Source organism: Anomalospiza imberbis, chromosome 6, assembly GCF_031753505.1.
Source record: "Anomalospiza imberbis isolate Cuckoo-Finch-1a 21T00152 chromosome 6, ASM3175350v1, whole genome shotgun sequence".
NCBI classification, from domain to species: domain Eukaryota; kingdom Metazoa; phylum Chordata; class Aves; order Passeriformes; family Viduidae; genus Anomalospiza; species Anomalospiza imberbis.
Window position 1 is genome coordinate 12,599,899 of NC_089686.1, and position 20,854 is coordinate 12,620,752.

The 20,854-nt window shown below is 39.8% G+C and overlaps 1 protein-coding gene across 2 annotated transcripts in view; it reads left to right on the forward strand.

The window, feature by feature from the left end:
• The window catches only part of SETD3 (SET domain containing 3, actin N3(tau)-histidine methyltransferase), a 611,377-nt gene that overhangs the window by 549,869 nt on the left and 40,654 nt on the right, over window positions 1-20,854 (forward strand). Inside the window, exon 1 of one of the 2 annotated variants that reach the window (XM_068192424.1) lies at window positions 245-269. The exons of the other annotated variant lie outside the window; for it this stretch is intronic. The gene's annotated coding sequence lies outside the window, so the exon portion shown is untranslated. Of the gene's footprint in view, window positions 1-244; window positions 270-20,854 lie in introns of those variants that run through there. 2 annotated transcript variants of the gene reach the window in all.

Sequence of the window (20,854 nt, forward strand, 5' to 3'; positions counted from 1 at the left end):
AGACCTGAAGGCGGGCCAACGGGGACTGAATGACAGCCAATGGGAGCGCTGCCGTGCCCTGTCTGAGGCCGGCCGCCAAGGATTGGCCGCCACGGGGGCGGGAGGGGCGGGGCCTTCCGGCGGGCGGCAGCTCGGCCAATGGCGGCCGGGGGCGCAGGAGGGGGCGGGGCCGGGCGGAGCCTCCGCCTCCCCACCGCGGGCAGCGGCGTCCGGCGCGGGCTCGGGTGCGCCGCTCCCTCGGGCCAGGCAGGAGCAGCCGCTGGCGGGAGGTAAGGCGGGGCCTGCCCGCGCCCCCTCCCCTGCCTCAGCCGCTCGCCCCGGCGCGGCACGGGCCCTTCCTCTCAACCCTCCGGGCGGCGTGGGCTCGCCCCGCTCCGCCGCCTCCTTCCCCGCAGGAGGCGCCGCTCTCTCCGGACACCCCATCCCGCCGCCCTGGGGCGCGCCCCGCGGGCCTCGCCGCCCCAGCCTTCCCCCGCGTGGCCGGTGCGGGGCTGGTCCGGGCCTCCTTCCCCTGCGAGCCGCAGCCTCCGCCGCGGCTCGCCCCGGCCTTTCCCTCGCCCGCTGCCCGGCCGCCGGGGCCGGCGCGTCCCCCGGGTCCGCCGTGGGCGGGCCGGGTTCGCTCCAGGCCGGCCTGGGTTCGCTCCAGGCCGGCCTGCGCGCCTTTCTAGCGAGCGAGGCGGCGGCACTGGCGTTTTCCCTTGCCCCATCCCCCCTCGAGAGGCTGATAGAAACGAGAGTAAAGCAAATCGCTTAAAATTGCTTTCCTCGTGATGTAATTAGGATTTTTTTTTTAATATGTGATACGATTTGAATCTTCCCTGCTCCTACTTCAGTTTCCCATAGAGCCTCCCCTGCCCCCCAGCTCTCGGGGTCTGGCTCAGCGGCGTCTCTGCGGGTGTATGGCTCCTCAGAGCCCTCCTCTGGCTGGAGAAGAGTGCTCTGGTTTCTTTCCTTTCTCACCCCGTCTGCAGCCTGCTTAAGAAGAGTTAAATCTTTGGAAGAAAAAAAGGGGGGGGGAGTTAAAATTAGAATAAATCGTAAACTGTTTATTGACAGGGGTGTTACTCCTGAAACAGCCTCGGTATTTCAGCCTTCCCCTATTGCTACAACAGCTGCTTGTCCCGTGAACCCTTCCTCCTCTTCCTTACCCAGCAACACTTGATTAGAGTTGCTTGAGCTGAGACTGTGCTTTGCTTCAGTTCTTAGCAAATTCCTAAATATTGAATTTGACATACAGTTTTTTACCCCACAATCAGAATAAGCTCAGTTTTGGAAGTTGTCCCTCATGGTTCAAAGCTGCTCTTGCCCCAGGCTTGGTATCTGCTCTTCTGGCTGGACTTTGGAACCTAAGCTTGCTCCTGAGATCAAGCTGAAAGTACATTGTCTTTGTCCCTTCTAAGAGCATGTAAGGAAGGCACCTGTCTATTCAAGTGACAGCTTGGTTCTCTGAAAATCGCTACAATGTTAGTTTAATGTCTCACAAGTGTTTTCTGCTTTCAGTTGTTGTAATCCCATAGGTGAGTGAAAAACAACTGTGGCATCCTGCATGTCCGCTATCAGGTTCCTGGTACAAAATAGTAAGCCAGTGTACAAGTTGTGGGAAGGAAAGGCATGATGGGCTCAAAGGCGGGGGTGGCTTCCTGATATTTTTGCTCAATTAAGTAACTTAATATGGTAGAGATTCAAGCATGCTGGATTGTGCCTTAGTTTTCAGTTATGTTTAGCAGGGATTGAAATATACATTGCAGTAGAGTTGAAAACATGTTCTTCACATTGTGTGCTGAGAAATAGATTTTAGGCTGTTGGGGGAAGAAATGCCACAGACCCTGAAATTATTTGTAATCTGTATATCACTATTTCCAGAGATGGCCTGATCTGTTGCTGAAGTCAGACATGCCTTGAAATAGAATTCTGATTTCAGTATGGTACAGAAATTAAAAATAGACTGTGTTATGCCTCTCTGTGTGGAAAAGTGTACATCTTGATGATGTTTTAATTGTAATAAATCTATTTTGACATGTCTTCTGTATCTATGTAATACTTCATCATAGTTGTTCTGGTTATGTAGTTAATTTGACAAATTGTGTAGTTATTAGCAAGTGACTATTTCAGTGGTTGCTCTTTCAAAAAAAAAGAGGCACTTTAAGGGTACTGGAAATCTTAAGGGATCTGTATCTTTTCTAGTGGGCTTTCATAATGCTCGGTGCATGAGACCTCATGATGCCTGTGGCTTAAGCTTTTGGAAGCCTGGGTGGTTCTGTTAAGTCTGCCTTACTGATGGCTGAAGTCAGGGTGGCTTGCTTTATTCTCAATTAGGAGTTATATTATATAAAGTGAGGTTAATATTTTCTAAATTAAGAACATTATTTAGGAACATGCAGACAAAGACAGTACATAAGGGTTTTTAATTCTGCTCTAAAGGAATTGGGGGAAAAAAGTTTGTGGGAGTCTTCAGGAGAAGCAAAATTCAAGCAAAAAAAATTACAAAAGTGGGTTGGTAAATTGGTAGAGTTTATCAGCTTCTTTTCTTTAAAGAGTAAGTATTTTTCCTTTTCTGGTCAAATAGCAGTCTGAGGATCTGATTCAAGAGGCAGGCAAGGGAGTTAAGAGCTTGTTTCCTGTGGACAGTTAGTAAACTATCTTCCCTAGAAAGATCAGTCAGGTGTTGATAGTAAGAAGCACTCCATCTGCTTAAGAAAGCTTTAATGGGAGGCTAAGGGGTATAGGGACAAACCTGTGGTAAATAATGTAATAGTTCCAAATTAGCAAGCTGATAAAAGTGAATTAAGAAATACATACTTTTTTTGAGCTATTCTATTGGATATGGACTTTTTTTTTTTTGCCCTTCAGCATTTTATGCTACATTCAAATTAATAATTTCTTACCAGAAGTTTATATTTAATGCATGAGGTAGTCTTGTGCTTAGTATCTAGATAGGTTCAACTGGGTGGGGAGGGAGATAATGTCAAAATGACAGGACTTCCTTTTTTTAGTAGATTAGTGCTACCTGAAGCATCTGTAATCAGAATACTGTCAAGACACGTTTTCTTTGATTCTAATTATAAGAATAAATGTCTTTAGGAATTTGATTCCCGACAATTAGCTAAATTTGTTGTAGCTGGTGTTTTTTGTAAGTGTATCAAGCAAATATTTAACTAATTTTAGTGGTTTCTTTTGGTATTATTCTGTAGATTGGCTTCTTCCCAGTATCACAGTTACCACTATCACCATCATTCTTTCCTTAACCCTACACTATAATGGGATTAGCAGCTTGTTCTTTGCAGAGTAGATGTATGCAATGCATACAGCAGTGGTTCAGTCTTTCCTCTTTTCCAAATCTTTTAGGCTTGTGCTTGTGGTTGACACACCTGTGGTGGTACAGCTTTCTATAGTAAAGGGAATTATTTGATTCTGACCATCATTTGCTAAAGAACTTGTTAATAGACACTTCAGCTTCCTAGATTTGACTTTAGATGACTAATAGTGTTTTTAACTTAGACTGTTATGTAAAATATGAGAAAGAACCTCTCAAAACGAAAAGTACAGCAGTTCTTCATTGCTCCATAGAAATGGCCCATTAGTGTTGTCTGGCCTTATTCTTGTGTATTTGGAACTAGGCATGTGTTTATAGCAGTTAAGAGGTGACTTCATGCCCAAGTGTATTTTAACATTGCTTTGCATTTTTGGTCTTGCCCTTCCTCTGCTTTAACCTTCTTTGCTCCTTTTTCTGTTTTTAGCTGCTCTGCCCTACATTGCCTCTTGATTGCATCTCTTCTAACAAATGACTATTCCAGTTGCTCCATCTATCCCTGCCCTTCCTTTACCACTTCCCATCCTGTTCAGGTAGTCTGTTAATCCTTTTTCTTTCTTTGAAATAAGGAAGAATTAGAGCTGTATTTCATTTCAGCTCTGGGTTCTGTGACCAGGCCAGAGCAGCAGACCTGTCACTGCAGGAGGCTTCCACCTGCATACCTAACCTGGGCTGCATCATGCAGAGATGTGAATGACTGTGCTTGAGATCAGTTTTATCTCCAGTACTGGTGTTTACAGGCCCTGAAGTTGGCCAGATGTAGGTAATACATAAAGCAGAAATAAAGGAAAATACATGCTTCTGAGAATGTAACTGCTAATATCCTATTAGGAATCAAAATACAATATAACTTGTAACTTGAGAGATATCATTTTACTTTCCAGAAGGATTTTCTGAGCCTGATGTTAAAGTCTGTTATGTACTGGGGATGACAGATTAGTTGGCTTATTTTATTCTTGGGTATATTCCCAATATCTCTGAAGGAATTGGCTAACCTGTCCTGGAAGTGCCTACAGCAGTGTTTGAACATATGGTTTTCAACTAGTGTTTTAATGTAGGCTGAAATTGTTTTTATAATTGAAGGTAGACTGTAAAGTCTGTCAGTTCTATTCAGTTCATTTTTTTATTGTTTCTGTTAAGAGTGTGATAACCTGCACTGAAAGGAGGGGAGTCAATCTCTGGGGCTCCTGTGTTAGCTATCTGATTCTAGCCTTTTGAATGCAGATCAGTTTGTAGATTGTCCTTTTTATATGTTTGTATGTATTTTAGAATAATAAATAATGATGGAATCATCTCAATAAAACTAAGTCTCTTACATTACAAATGCTGGCTGTATTTCTTAGTTAATCTTGCTTTGTCTTTAATGCTTTTAAGCACTAGAACCCAAAGTTTTTGAGTAATGTTTCAGCAGAGTAGGAAGTGGATGTGGTGTGTGGATTTCTACTTCCATAGGACCTGTATTGCTGGTCCAGAACTTCCTGTATGCTGAGTCTTGCCTGGTGTGCCCATTCTCATGCCAAGCTAAGGGAAGATGAGTTACTTTGTGGGAAGGGATTGGTGCCAACCAAGCATGAGGTGCAGGCTGTTTCCTGCCCTTGACAGGTCCTGTGGGGGTTGTCTTTGTGGCCACTGTTGGAGGTGCTTGGTTATCTTCATTTGATAACAGTTTATAGATGTAGCCACATAATAACTTCAGGAACTGAGAGGAGATTTTGCATTTAAGAACTTCTGTATTGAAATATTTCTGACAAGGTCTTCTGAAAGATCTTTTTACAGGTTTGCCTCTAGGTAATTCAAATGAACAATGTCTTGATGTCTGCAATGATATAATTTGTGAAACTGTATGTTTACTTTGTCCCACTGCTCAAGTCATCAGTGAGGATGACAATCAGTGTTAATCCCAGTACTAATCCCTGGGGTATGCTGGTGTGCCCAGCCTCCAGCTGAACTTTGTGCCATTCCCCACAACCTCTTGAATCCAGCAGTTCAGCCAGTTTTCAGTCCACCTCACTGTCCACTACTTTAGTTGGTAGTTCATCAGCTTGTGTGAGTATGTGATGGTAGATGTTGTTAAAAGCCTTAACAATGTAGAGATGAACAGTATCCACTGCTCTCCCATCAAGGTTACTTGCTTCAGCAGCTTCCTTCCACTCGCACTGGTGAGGCCACATCTGGAGTGTAGTGTTCAACTGAGCCCCTCAGCGTGAGAGGTGAGTTACTGAAGAGGGACTACTAAGATGATTAAGGGACTTTCCTCATGTGAAGAAAGGCTGGGAGAGGTGAGGCTGTTTGGCCTAGAGAAAAGAAGGCCTAGCAGGATCTTCTCAGTGAGCACAAATATCTGAAGGGAGGGTGCAAAGAAGGCAGAGCCAGTTTTTTTCAGGGGTGCCCAGTGACAAGAAGTAATAGGCACAAACTGCAACAGAGGATGTTCTCTCTGAGCAGCAGGAAATACTTTTTTACTGTCAAGGTGACTGAGCACAGTTTGGAGACTGAGTCTCCATTCTTGGAGATATTTAAAAGCTGTGTGGACATGGTCATGGGCAGCTGGCTCTAGGTGGCACTGCCTGAGCAGGGGGGTTGGACAAGTCAGTCTCCAATGGTCCCTTTCAGTGTGAGATTTATTTTTTTTAAGCTTGTTTAAATGGTTGTATTCCTGATCCTATTTTACTAAAGATTGATCAGATCTCAGGGCCTAGGATTCCTGAAGGCGAGTCTTGTCATTGAAGAAGACAAGCAATGCCAGTCTTCTTTTCTGTGTCTTTTGTCATCAGGTTCCCCAGCGCCATTCAGCATCAGGCTCACACCTTGCCTTGTCTTCTCTTCCTTTAGCTCCTGATGCACCTGTAGAAGCCATTCTTACTGTCCTTCTTGTACTTTGTCCCTTGCCAGCTTCAACTCAAATGGGCTTTAGCTTTCCTGTCCCAACCCTTGCATGCTCAAACAATACCTTGATTTTTGCTGAGTAGGCTGGCCATGCTTTCACCTCTTCTGTTTCTTTGTTTGAGTTTTGTCAGGATTGTCTTGTCCATTGATGCAGACTTAACATCCTGCATGTAGAGATGAAGCATTCCTGAGCTTGGAGGAAGTGATGGTTGAAAGTCCCACCTCTTAAGATCTTTGTAATGATGGAGTAGTAGCAGAATAGCTTTATTTCCATCCTGCAGTTTTCAATTTTGTACTCTTAGAAGAAGTGAAAATAGTAGGCTGCTAGAGTGTGTTTTGTGAAACCATTAACAGATGCCTGTTAACTAACACAAGTTACCCTTGTGCATCAAATCTCTAGTTCCAGGCAGCTATATAAGATTTGTTTTAGCATTCAAGATTACTTCTTTTTTTTTTCCTAAATACAACAGAATATAATTTATCATTTTCAAAAGTAGAAGGTGTTAGGCATATAGATGCTTTTGTTACATTTTTGATACCTTCTGTACAGACAGCATTTCGGGTTTTGCTAAAAAGTTTCTGTTTTACTGCATTGGTAGTCACTATTCCTTATTCTGGTCTTAACATTTGTTTTTCCACACTTTCACTGGGATATGATAAATTGTTACCAATATACTCTTCCATTCTTTTGATAGAATGGGACAGAAGTTGATATCAGTGTTCATAAAGTTGGTTTTCTTGCTTCTTCAAAACCAGTGATAAAATGTTCAGGTCTTACAGTCTTAGCTGGTTTTCCCTGCATCTATTTACAGGTTTATTTATTCAGTTTAGTCAATTGAACCCTTGATACAAAAGCATTTTTTTAATGCATCTGCATAGTTTCTTGTTGAATATGTTACTCAGAAATAGCCACTGGCCTGTATCTAAAAGTCTGTGACCCATTTGTCCAGGGTTTAGTTTTTCATGTAAACAAAACTGACTTTTCAAAACAGGCTCACAGCCTTCTGGGTCAGTCTCCACTGCCTTATACAGGCTCTGGCATCTGGGTGGTCTGTGAGCTTCCAGGTGGCATGGTTAGAGCTGCTGGGATTCAGGAAACTGGTGACTGACACATTTCAGCAGTCTTGCTGTCGAACTCCGAGTCTAACCTCTAAACCAGCAGCCATTCTATAACTGCTGCTGCTCACTTTGGACGGTAACTGCCTGTGTTTGGATATTCCTGGTATGTTTTGATGTCATTTATGTATATGTGTACATATATGTATGTATCGATGGTCTTTCTTTGGAAACTGCCTTTTTCAAATGAAGTGGATCTTAGCAGGAAGCTGAGCTGTGTATGGATGAATTTCTTTGCTTAAGGAACTTTGTGTGCTGGGATAGTATTTTTAGACTTGAAGAAAGTAATAAGGGTTGGCTGGTGAAGAAAGGAAGGGCTGGTTACTTTGGATGGCCACCTACAATGTGTAATCTTCCCCTTTGCTAAGCAGAGTTGCATTGATAGCATATTAATATATTAACTCTACTTAAAATAGAGAAGCATCCATTCCCTCTGGGGTATGCCGCACCTGATTCTGTCAGTCAGGAGCAAGTAAAATGGATGTTGTCAGACCAATTTGAGAAGCTCTGTGTGCTGATACAGTGAGTACACTAATAGAACTGTAAAACTTAGAGTTGCAGAAAATGACTGTTGGGTTTTCATGTGGTTGTCAGATTCAGATTGTATCTGTTCTCTGACCCTATTTCCAAAAGTCAGCATTCAACCAGTTATTTGTTCCCAGCTGATGCTTGGGAACAGTAAGCTCTGTAAGGGCTCATGAAATTACAATTTTTGCATTTGTCAATGCTCTATTTGAAAATAGAATTCCTGTTTTCAAGACAATGACAGATAATATTATGATTTCCTTCTGCCACTGTAGCATGCCTGGCTTCTACAACCTGTTTCCCTGGCTTACCGAGTCTTTGAATCCATGCCTGATGAATAAAAAGAAAAACTGGCCTGTTGCACTTTGAGTTTGGGCATTTAAAAGAAAAAAATGAATAGACTAATAAAAAAATTGCTTGCTGTATTCTGTGATGTCTGAGAGTTGGTCTCTAAGTTGTTTGGAGGTATAGTGTAGAGTTTCATATAATGATATAACAGCCAAAAACTTTGCAAACTCTAGTAAACACTGATTGCAGTCTTCAAGGCATGGTGTATGCTTAGTTTGAAAGTGGGAAGTTAGTGTAATCATGCTGGTTTTATTTGTCATGCTGGGGCTTTACTGTAGCACTCCAAGACAGCAAAATTCTGTGCAACTTTGAGGAATATTTTACCTTCTATAAAGATAAAGTTGTGTCTTTTCCAGAAAAGTCTTAAATGACAGATCAGGTTAATAACAAAAAGCTGGTTTGAGCACATTTCTGCAGACTTCTGTCCTGACCCTAGATGACATGTTGGCCTAAGGCCTAGGGCATGGCCGGTCTAGTTTTGGAAAGTGCTTCTGCTCCCAGAATACATTTTTTTTTTCTGATGGATAGAGATTCACCAATGTCACCTGCAGCAAGATGTCAGGTGCAGCTTTGCTACAATAGCCATGGTGTTTGTATTCATTTCTGCCCTTTGTGTCTCAGGAAGAATTACTTGGTCTGATTAGAAGTCATCTCTGTCTATTTACAAATTTGCCTGACTTGTAGATAATGGTTCTATTTGTGGTAGCAGGAAACTCTGTTACAAGAACTGGGAATCATAACACTGACAGCCAGTCTTGTCTGGAGTCATGCTGCTGTTTTTTCCCTTGTTTGAGATTATATTCAGTAGGAGCAAATTTTCTTTCTGGGTTGATGGATATAAGTATCATCTTGCAAGTGTTGCAGGTGTGACTTGTTGGTTAACTCAATGTCTGTTCGTGGTCCTTTATGGCCGGAGGAGACCCGGTGATGTTGCTAGTGAGGGCTGTGGCTGTCACAGCAGGCCCTGAGGCTGCTGCTTGAACTGGATTCTTGCTGCAGCACAGGAAGGCACGCAGATCTCAAATGAGATGGAAGGTGCAGGGTCTGCAGGGGCCTGGGACTGTTGAAAGTCCAAACTGCTGGAATCTGGCACAAGTGGATTATCTTTGCTGGCTGTGTAGAAATGAGATAGGCCCAGGAAACTAGGAAGGAAGGTACTTAGAAATAAAAACATTGAAATCTTGGTTTGGAGGGGTCAGAGGCAAGACAAGCTCAGGCTTTCTAGAGGTTTATAGAAAGACTACAGAAATATTTTCAGCTCTTTATCTGAACATTTTGAAATACTGTTTGTAGGGTCTGGTCAGCCCTACTCTGTGATTCAGTGCATGCTGGGGGTCAGAGGGACAGGTTGAGGAAATGACTAGGGGTGTGCACCAAATTAAGACGGGTCAGGAAAACAGATTCTCAGCAGACATGTTAACAGTTTTTTAGTATACTACAGGCAGTTACCTTATGAAAACATGCTGGTCAGTCTTTCCTCTCTGCCTTAATACAGAGAGGAGACTTTGTTCAGAAAGTTATATAGCCTTCCTAGATATATTAGAACTGGACTGGGCAATGTACTTACTATGTAATGTGTGTGCTAAAATAAATGTTTAAAATATTTCTTCTTTGGCTTGTGTTGTCACCTGCGAGCATACCAGAAAAACAAGTGCTACCTAGCAGCTCTCCTATCAGTCTTCTAAAGGGTGAGGATTAACATTCTGAGAAGATTTTAGCAATTTACAGGACCTTATAGTCTGTATACATTTTGTTTATTATTTTATCAAACATCTGAAAGCTCGAGGATGAAGCTAGGTAACACCTAAAACTGCTGTGTCTTTCTTGTTCCTTAGAGCCCAGTAAATGTGTATGTTAAAAGCTTCTTTATTTCAAACCACTGCAGAGTTTGAGTAAACATGGAAGAGACTGTAAGGTCTCAAGTTGCCAACTATGAATGCCAGAAGGTATGAAGGGGCTTGAAAGAATATGCTGCTTCATTTTCAAGGTCTAGAATAAAAAGATCAGAAAACTGCCAGTGTTTTACTTGAAACTTATAGACACTTTCTGGAATAATCACCATTTTAACCACTAGCTAGGGAGTGGGCTTAAGGCAAATGGGTTTGGAAGACTTTCTGACAGTTGTTAAGCCCTCAATTACATCACTTATCAGGCATTCATAGCAGAAACTTCTCAATTTTTTTTTCAATGTGCATAGCTCTTAAATGTTGTCAGAAGTTCCTCACCCAACTGTCAAATAATACTCTTTTGGGATTTAGAAATGCAGAGTGCTTGGTTTGCCTTGGGTAGTTTGAGGACACTAAAATTGCAGTGAATTGAAGTGTAATCATAACTGGGCTTGAGGGCTGCGATCTCTTCTGTAAGGGTTTGCCAGCAAAAGAAGCAGCTCTGTTATAAATGTAAAATGGTAAAATGTTTCTTTGAAGCTATTAAGGAGCATCCCTGGAGTATTTCTTATCAATTGCATTGCAGTAAATCTGTGCACTGCTCCAGTTTATACATTGGCAACCACTGTACGACCTTGCTGTATCACAAAGCACTCAACTCTCCTCGAGCTTCACATGGAATGAATGACAGTAATGTTCATTCATTATTTCCACAAATGAGCAGTGATGGATTTTTATATATGTGTGTTCAATGAGCTGATGTTGCCCTGAACCCAGAGCAGGAAGGCAGGCCAGGTGTACCCTCTGTGTGGGTAAAAGAGCAGCACATTCTCATGGAGCTGGAGTGCCACTCTGAACTTTTTGCCTCCATGCAACCATGATCCTAGATGATCTGTCAGGTGTCTTTCAGACATGTACAAGGCACACAGTATAATTTAACAGCAAGCCCATTAACTGGCATAACTATTCCCACATCTTGGAAAGGTTAGGAAGGGGTACACAAATATGGAATTCTCCAAAGTTGTCTGTTTGTTGTTTGCACTAGTTTCTGCTGTGGTTCCTGGCTGCAGCCTGGGAGCCCTGGGAATTCAATAAACATTTCTGGACCATGTTTTGTTTCTTGTGGTCTGATAGTGATCCTAAACTCTCCTGGTCAGGGTGAAGTGCCACCAGTACCACCTCTGACTACATCTTTAAGGGGTTCATCTGCTCCAGAAGCTTGATGGAACAGCTGCTCTTCATACTCTTAGTTGGAAAAAAATACAGCAGTTACTTTAAAACTGCTTAGGATCCCTTCTTTAAGGACAGGGTATTCCAGGAAGCAATGTGAAACTGTAGCTGAATTCAAAAATATATAATTTCAAGCTCAGTTTAATTGTTCACGCTGGATAGTGTCAATTCAGTGTCCAAATATAGATACTTAAGTAGTTTTTTGTTTCCAGCAGCGGTATTGAAACACTCAGCCAATTTAAGTTGGTACAAGACATGAATGTATAACGAAACTCGTTTTGAGGGCAAAAATTGAGTGTATTGCCACATAGCCTAGAACAAGTCTTAAAGCTTGTGAAACTTGTTTTCTGCTCTGGATGTCCTCTTTCCTTCCTCCCTTTCATTGGAGTGGTTTGCAAGAGGTTTTTTGTAACCATATTGGAAGGATTCTGCGGGTAGTAATTTCTTTTCAGTAGAATGCAGGTGGTATATGTGATGTATGGTTACATCTGCATATATCTGGCTGCTTGGAGGGGTAACTTCAACATGAGAACAAGTTACATGAGAAGGGTGCCAGGGCTGTGGCCATCCCTTGATAGGATGTGCTGCCTGTGCTGAGACTGGAGATGAGGTTTGTCAGTATGATGGCCCTATGTAATTATCTAATTGGAAGGGAGCAGTGTAGGAGGCAATAGTAAATCATACTGGAGTTGCAGTAGGTGTAGAAAGCAGAGGGTAGGCAAAGGTGTTAAAGCAAAAACTAAGCTGAACTGAGAGGAGAATTTTTCAGTGCATAGCAATAATTGTGGGCCCAATTGCTACTAGGTTGCTTGAGGGCATTCCACTTATGTGGAATTATTGTTGTAATTAAACAGTAGTCCTTGGCATTAAGTGTCTTCAGCTTTAAATCTCTTCCTTTGAGACAATCCAGTTAATTGGAATATATGTTATTGCCTAGTTATGTGTTATTTATGCTATTGACTATAATGCAATTAAAAAAGGACTTAAAAAATTTGCACAGTGATACCCAAGAATTTTTTTTTGCTATTCAGCTAGGCTCCTTTCCTTCTGCTCTAGCAGTTACATGAAGCAGGTCACAGTAAATATGTAGTGATAGGTATCAATATGCATCAGTCTTTTCTGTGCCTTCTAGAGAATTTGAAAAAAAGTGAATAGTATACACACACACATCTTTTTTTCAGTAACACAAATGGGGGAATGGGTTAAATTTTTATTAGTAGTTCTTTCCCCCATTTGTAGAGGTGCTGCCTCTTTTTTGGTGGTTGAAATTACTATGATTTTTAGTAACCAAGACAAAGCTATGTGAAATGTACATTTTGGGTTAAAAAACAATTACCATGGAAATATATACTTAGATAGCATCATTCTAAAGTCCTAATTGCATGCAAGGCCTTGCCAGAATTTCAAAGCACATCAGCTGTCTTGAACTGGGACAGAACTTCTACTCTTAGCTGTTCACTCTGGAGCAATGTATTGAGTGTTACAGTGTTTTGTTGCACCTCTATTAACATAGTATTTCTTAATTTTAACTTGTGCCTTCATAGTTATCAATGTAACTAATTTTTTCTGCTTTTGCAAAGTAGTATGACTAAGCAAAATACAGGAAATGGTGATGGCAGGTCCTAGTTTTTGATCTCATTAGTCATCTTTAATATTAAGATTTCCATGAAGACACTTGGTAAATGTGCCAGCATGGCCAAGGAGTTGCTGTCTGAAATGACATACTGAAGTGATTTTGAGCCTTGTTGGCACATTGCAATGGCAAGTAGAACAGGTTGTGTTAAGCCATCACAGGATCTAATTTTGAAAATTGTGGAATATTTAGATCTTTACAGAGCCATTTAAGTACAGCAAAGGTAGCACATAATTACTAGTTCATGTCTTAGCATAGGAACACTTTTACTTAATCATTGTGTAATATGTATGTGCAAAGGATAACAGGTAAAATCAAAGTAAATTTCTATGACATACTGGATAATAAATATTTTGGTCCATATTAACATTTCTGTATTTATGGTTTTACCATTTGGGAAGTTTTCTTATGTGAGCACTGGGAGGCTAGATTTAGACAACAACTAATCTTACTTGTTTTGTAGACTAAATTTTTCAAAGTTTCTTTTATATGTTGAGGGTGTTTCTTCTGAGATTATACTGCCATAGCAAACAACCCTTCCAGGACAAAAGTAGTGTTCTCACAAACAATCAAAATTTTACATCTGGGTTTAGTGAAGCATATGTCAATCATATGACTGTCTTATACCTTAGTAAACTGCCCATATGAAGTAAAAAGATGGTCTTGCTGAATAACAGATGCTTTGCAAGAACTGGATTTTTCTGAATAAGTACAAAAGCAAAAATGTTATCTAACAATTTTTTGTTGTTTACTTAGTTGATGTTAACTGTTTTAAAGCAATGGAATGTATATACTGTAATTGTACTCAAACCTATCCTGTAGGAAGAGAAAGCATTCATTTGGAAGCATTAAGAACATCGGCATACATTTCTAATAATTTTTTTTGTCAGTAAGTTCTTTTCATTACCAAAGGCTAGAGAGACATTTTCTGCATCAGTCTTTATTTTGACCCCATTGGGGGAAAAATTTATTCTCAATCAGTTATATTTATTTAGATGATTGTACTTTCAGATGGTACTGTGTCTTCTTTAGAGAACAGCAAAGTGTGGTAGATTCCTCAAAGAAAAGAAATGCTTGTGAGAAGCAAGCATCCCAGAGAGCAGACAGAGGTAAATGGTACCTATCTCCTGAAGGGAATAAAATCCATCTGCTAAGTGAGAAAGATGAGAAAAGGTATGGGAAGGAAATAACTTATTCAAAAGACATGAGGCTTTCAAAGACTTTCTCAGGAAGACTGTTCTTGTTAAGAAGTGATGGTGACAACCTATTTAATTTACTTTACCTGAGTGATGAAATCTTAGGAGTCCTATTGCAAATAGATCATGTGGTTAAATCAGGTCTTTGGAAAGAAAATAAAAGTGAGTTTGTGTATGAAGTAGGAGAAGCTGCCCTGGATAATTTCACAGGCCTCCTGAAGAAGGGAAGCTTACTACATTGCAGCTTGGGCTGCAAGAAGCAGCGTGAACATATTGGAGAAAATCCCTCGTCCTGCTTTTCCTGTAGGTCTCCAAGTAGCCTGCTCTTGATTGCTGTCACTGTTACTTTTCCTCTGGTAAAAGACAGGGTGAGGGGAGAAGAAAAATAAAGGAGAATATGGTAAGGATTAAAACTGTAGACTTTACAAAGAAGCAGAGCAGGGCAACTTCTCTCTATTCCTCTAGGAGGTGGTGGGTGTTGTCCAGTGCAGTCCTTTGTAGAAGGGAAGATACTAGGGAATGTAATAAGTGTTTTTTAATCAAGATGGTGGAGGAAGGCCTGTGGCTTTGGGTGGTCTTGAGTCCAGGAAGCAGACACTAGAAAGGGAGGGGGCAATGGTAAGCAGAACCTCATAAGATGGAATTGGGAAAAACTGCAGCGTGTAACCAATATAAGTGTGTTCCAGGATCTCTCTCTTCTGCAGTACATGAGTATCTGGAGCTGTGTGTTGCTGCTGGAGATAGCTTTCTTGACTTGACATTCAAATGAAAAGCCTAAGCATCTGGCCTATATTTTATATAGAATAGAGTGTTCAGATTAACTAGCAAGAAGGAGCTGTATTTGAGGGGTGCAAGTTGTTTTGGAAGAGCAGAAGATCCTAGGGCACTCTTTGTTAGTTGTGTTGTGCATTGGACTGATACTGAGTACAGCATCTTGCTACGAGGAGCACATGTATCAAAGCTGGCTCTTCAAGGAAATTGTGTGGGTTATGATTAAGGGAAACATAAATTCACATTGTATTTTAAGTGGAATGCAGTCATAAATGGAAAAAACATGGGTTCTTCTATTATTAATCTTATTAGTGCTTTCTTTAGGTCATTTTTATCAGCGTCGTCATCAGTGTTACAGAAATACTTCAGATCCTGTTTGAAAAAAAAGAGGCTGCCTTGTTATTATTCCTCTATACAATCACAGAAGGTCCAAAAGAGCTTGCAACAAACAGAAGAACTGACGTGCTGGAGAAAGAAAATACACAGACAGTGAACTGCAATGACATTTGTATTTAGAGCAGCTTTTGGGACAAGTTTGTAGAGGAAGTGGAAGAAAAAGGAAAAGGCGGTCATAGGGGAGGAGAATTAATAGTAAGAGAAGGGGTGGAGTATATCAAAGATGAAAGAGCTGGGGGAAAGGGATTGAATCAGTAATTTATTTAATGGGAACATTTAGATTAATACCTTAGGAGTGATGAGAATGTTAATGTGGTTTCCAAGTGACATGATGTAGGTGGTTTTCAGAAGAAAACATAGCGTTCATTGTAAATGTATAAGCGGAATTTTTCTTAAAGATCACAGATCTCTTCCTCCACCCACACTGTTCTTACACTTCTTGATATCATCTATTTGCTATGAAATGCATTTATCTTTTTAGCCACAGTCATAAGATTCAAGTTTAGGAGAAAAAAACAAACTTGCTTCAGTGGAAGCAAAAGATCACATTCTGCTTAAAACTGGTCATATCAAGTGTAAAATTGTGTTCTCCTACATACAGATTGGAGAGCTCCTGTCAGTTGCCTATAAGCATTAAGCTTGTCCTTTAAGACCCTGGCTTCTTAACATATGTTGATGTAAGATTATACACTTCCCTCTCTGAAGCAGGGGGGAAGAGGACTTAGGCTAGGCAGTCAAACTAGAAAAAGAAATTAAAAGTCTCATTTGTGTGCATCCCACTCATCTGTCCTCCCTTGTGATGCAGCCGAGGAACGTATCCCACAGCCACCTACAATACTCACCTCTCCTTGCTCTTTGCATGGCTTGAGAATTCCCTTATCTTCTCCTTGTCTGCCCTTGTTTACCCATATGTATTCTTTTAATACAGATTCTAGATCTGCACCCTTCTGCCATCTGTGCCCGTGTGCGCCAAGTAGATGCATGGAGTGGTAACTATTATGTAATAATGAGAACATAATGTAATTAGTAACTACAAGGATTTGAATTAAAGAAGATGCAATGTTAAGATACTGCATTGAAATGTACTGAGTCCTTGAAGCAAATTTAAACTTGGAGAGGTGACTCTTGCTGTGGGAATTCCTAACTTGGTTGGTATTGTAAAACTCTGGCAAATTATTGGTTTACTGCTCTGTAAAGTAAAAAGTAATAGCTGAAGCTATTCTGAATCCCAGAGGAGATGAGGAGGGTGACAGAGCACTGCAGGGATTCTGAGGCCACTGGAAAAGAAAGCATCGTGTAGGATAAATTTTTTAAATCCAGCAGAGTTAAAAATTAACATAGTGTTTACTTAGCACAATGATCATATTCACAGTTTTGTAACAAAGGTTGCAAACTTGTATTTTTACCCAGTTAAAGAGAGGGAGAGGTAGGTGTCTTTACAGTGCTCAATGGTAGATCTTTTAAATTTTTTTTCTATCAAACCTCACTGCAGCTCTATGTAGCACTGCAGTGAACTGGGTGGTTGGTTAATGTTTAAATGGAAGTTTTTTCCTGACCTATTATTTGGAAAGATCTGTGTTTTATCATGCAAGCTTGGCATTGCTTCCCTAAGGAAATGTGGTCCTGTGATGAAGTCAAATTCTCTAATACCAGAAGCATTAGGTTTCTTAAATGCTAAATCAGTCATGGTTATTTTTTAAATAAAACAACGAAAATGCATTCACTAAGTGGCAGTTCTTTAGTATGTCTGAGGTTTTGTGTGGACATCTCATGGTTACCTCCTAGAGCTGTTAGGTGAACGTGCTCACTTTTTAAAGCTGTAAGTCAAAAGGAAGCATATATTACAGCTCATTAAAATATTAGTTTTGTGTGTGATATGGAAACCAGTTCAAAGTCTGACCCAACACAACTGCTCTTTGGTAGCAGTATTAGAGAGGGAGATGGATCATTTACACCCCTCACTGCCAGTTTTGGCATGATTTTCTTTGTCAAGCCAGCTGATACACTATATTTGGAAGTGTGGCTGTGTTCTGTATTACTAAGCTTATTCATCATTGCTGTCAGTGTACTTGCTCTTTGGAGAATGCTTTCAGGAATTTTCAATGACGTTCATTTGAAAGAAAACATGGCATAGTACTTAAAAGCTATTCACCAGAATGCAATCAGAAAGCCAAACTGAAAAAAAAAAACAACAAACAAATCGCTTTTCCACTGAAATGTGTGTTGCTTCTTCAGACGTCCATAAACTTTGTGGTTCATCTGAAGGATCTTTTGTATTGTTTCTCCTCGTGTTGTGCTGCTATATTTTATATATATATATATATTTTTAATATGTATATATATGTATTTTGCTTTTTCTGTTGTCATGTGGGTACTGGCAAGCACCTCTTTTTTTTCATTGCTATGTCAAAAAGAGGCTTCATACTTTCTTTCTAAACAATAGTTTTAGTCACTTGCAGGAAAAAAAAAAACCCTTTTTGTCTGAAGTTTTATTTAAAATGAAATATATGCTGGTTTTCTTTTTCCCTGAAATTACAAATATTTAGTGGAATTCTAGGATTTTTTTTTTGGAATTGAAATTTAACTCTAAAATCTGTTTCATGAACTGAATTACAAAGGTAGTTTCACAAAGGAAGCACACTTGCTTTCGCCATATTGGGTCTCCTGCTATCATTATAAGCCATCATTTGCTGGTTAAATACAGCAGAGCACTCCTTAACTAAACTTTTTTCCCAAACATGAAATTGGATGCAGTGTTCTGTTAGATTTCAGAAGTTTTGAAAAAACATTCATAATCTATTTTTAAATTATTTATTTTATAAGATATAATGTGTGACTTTTTAATGCTACATAGACTTCACAGTGCTGGTATTTGGAATTCATTTTCTAGACAGATATGTATACCGGCAAATCCTTTCAAATTATGGCTCTTACTAAACAATACAGCTGTCAAATGTGTTAGGTTTAAATAGTTATATCTGTTTCATGTAACTGAACAGCGAATGAAGATGAGTATGTAGGAAGTAGAAACCTGTTTTTCTGATTGGGAGTTGGATCCAAAAGTACAGTTTTGATCAAGCTAGCTGAATCCCTAAAAGGAAATAGTTCCTTAACCAGATATCCCAAGATATCAGTCTGATGGTTTTGCTTTTTTTTTTTTTTTTTTTTTTTTTATGTGAGAGAGACTGGCTGATTTAATCATGCATGCAGAATATTTTCTCAGTAGAAATTTTGATGGCTAAGAGGCGATAGTTAGGATGCATGTATCAAAGAAGAGAGCAGAGATACTTAGGGAGCTTATTTCATATTCGTACACTGGTAGCAGTGTACTGAAAAAATGCATTTCTGATTATGGTGCCATCAATCTTATGAGTTGTGTTCAATGAACTTGTTTTTTTTGATGCTATGTTTGCTGTGTGTTACTTGAACATCAGGAGTAGCTGAGACATATCTCATTAGCCTTGAATTTCTTACTTGTGTAGACCAGATTTCAGCTAGATTTCTGGATTTGAACTCTGAAACAATATTCATCTAGGGTGGTAATATAAATACAAAGCATTGTTCAAATTTTCCTTTTCCTCGTATTTGGGAAGCTGAAGTTCACAACCTGTGAAATCAGCTCTATCTTTAGACAATACTTCTTGTCAACACTTTCATTGGAATAATGGATTCTTGCCGTTAACGTGTTTCATACAAGGAAAAATTCAAAAATAATGCGGTTGTACCATATTTGAATAGCTTCATGTATTGCTGTATTGTTTCTCTGAATCCATGGTGGCACTTTTCATGTCTCCATTTATAATATGTGCACAGTTTTCTTTGGTATTTTTCTTCTTATAAATTTACTGACGGATGTTTATATTTCAAGCAGATTATTCCTCTCAATACAACTTAAAAGAAGTAAAGGAAAAAGCATGCAGTATATTGGTAGTGGTGTATAGAGAACATTTGCTGAGATTGTTTTTCCCCAATTTATTGATCAGTTAACTTGCTTCATTCTTGGAAATGAGAAAACAAAATCCTTCCAAATAATTTCATTTTTTCAACCTGCATATCTTAATACTTATGAATATCTTGATATAAACTATAGCTCATAATTTATAACTTTTATAATGAAATATATGTTGTGTGAGTGCTTTAATTTTCTGATGATTCTAAAGATGCAGGGACTCTTGCTTAGAGGGAATGTAGAAAACATTCCTATGAATCAACACAGAACTGCATTGTTCTTGCTTTTAAGATTTTGGACTCCATCTATGCTCCTGCTATTGGATCCATTACAGATGCATCTGACTTGATTTTTCTTAAGAGCAGAAGAGTCTAAAATAAATGTAGCAGGATGGCATACAGGAGAGTGGAACATGCAATAGGTGATGTGCGAATAAAGTCTTTGTGAAGGATGTACCATGAGAAAACTGCTTGGGGGTAAAGAAAAAAACAAACCAGATGGAAAGACTGCCTAATGGGAAGACCATGAAAATAAACTCTTAAGTTAATTTTTTGTTGGTATTGTGATTCTTTATCTTTGTCTCACCACATTATGGCAGGTTGACCTTTTATATTGATCCTGTTTCCATTGAGTACTATTATACATTCAACATGGATTGCATAGTGAGCATTACTGCCCTTTTCATCTGTGCTGAAAAATATTAAGAAATCTCATATCAAATGTAACCGTTTGTGGTAGAACAACACCTTTCAAGGGGATGTCCAGTGTTCATTCGCAAACATCAAGAGATGTGATCAGAGAGTGGTTCTTACATTGAATCTGTGGGATCTCTCCTTACCAGCTGCATGTGTGGGCTTTTCATGGTGGAAACTGTATTGGGAAAGTAAGTTATGCAACTCAAGGGGGACTGATAAAATTAAGCAGCACAGGTGGGTTGTTTGAGCCTCTGACATCTATCTGTCAGAGAGTGCTAAAATCAGGGGATGTGGATATGCCCCAGGACTTCACAGTTTGTGTGTACTCAGAGCTAGTCTTGTTCTTGCACTATGTTTAATGTCAGAAAATGGAAGACTCAGTTTCTTTGCCTTCCCTTTGGAAAACTCCTTATACTTTTGACTTACTTTTCTTCCCTTTTATGAGGTGTTGCTTTTCAGTCAGTTTTGAGCTCCTTTAATTTTGAGTTAATAAGTTGACAATGTTAACTTAGCTTGCTTCTTGATCATTCAGTTACTGTTTAAAATAACCTTGGGTTTGGTAGCTTCATGTTCTCTCTAATCTTAGTGGAAAAGTAAAGCAGCCAGATTATATACCTTTCCTACTAGAATTTTCAGCTGCTGGTCAATACATAGCAGTATTAATACCAGTTGCCAAAAAGCAAAACTTTTTGGTAGCATATGAAAGGAAAGATGTAATTTTGGGTCAGCTAACTACACTGACCAAGGATAAAATTATTCCTTTTATATATACAGAATGTTCAGAACACCTGGAGCCCAAAGTACTGCTTCTGTACAGTGATTTTTGCATTTTATGGATTTTACTGTGCAATGTGTTGTAATTTAAAGCTGCTATGGCTGTGATGATCTTGATGACTTGGGCAGATGTTTGAAA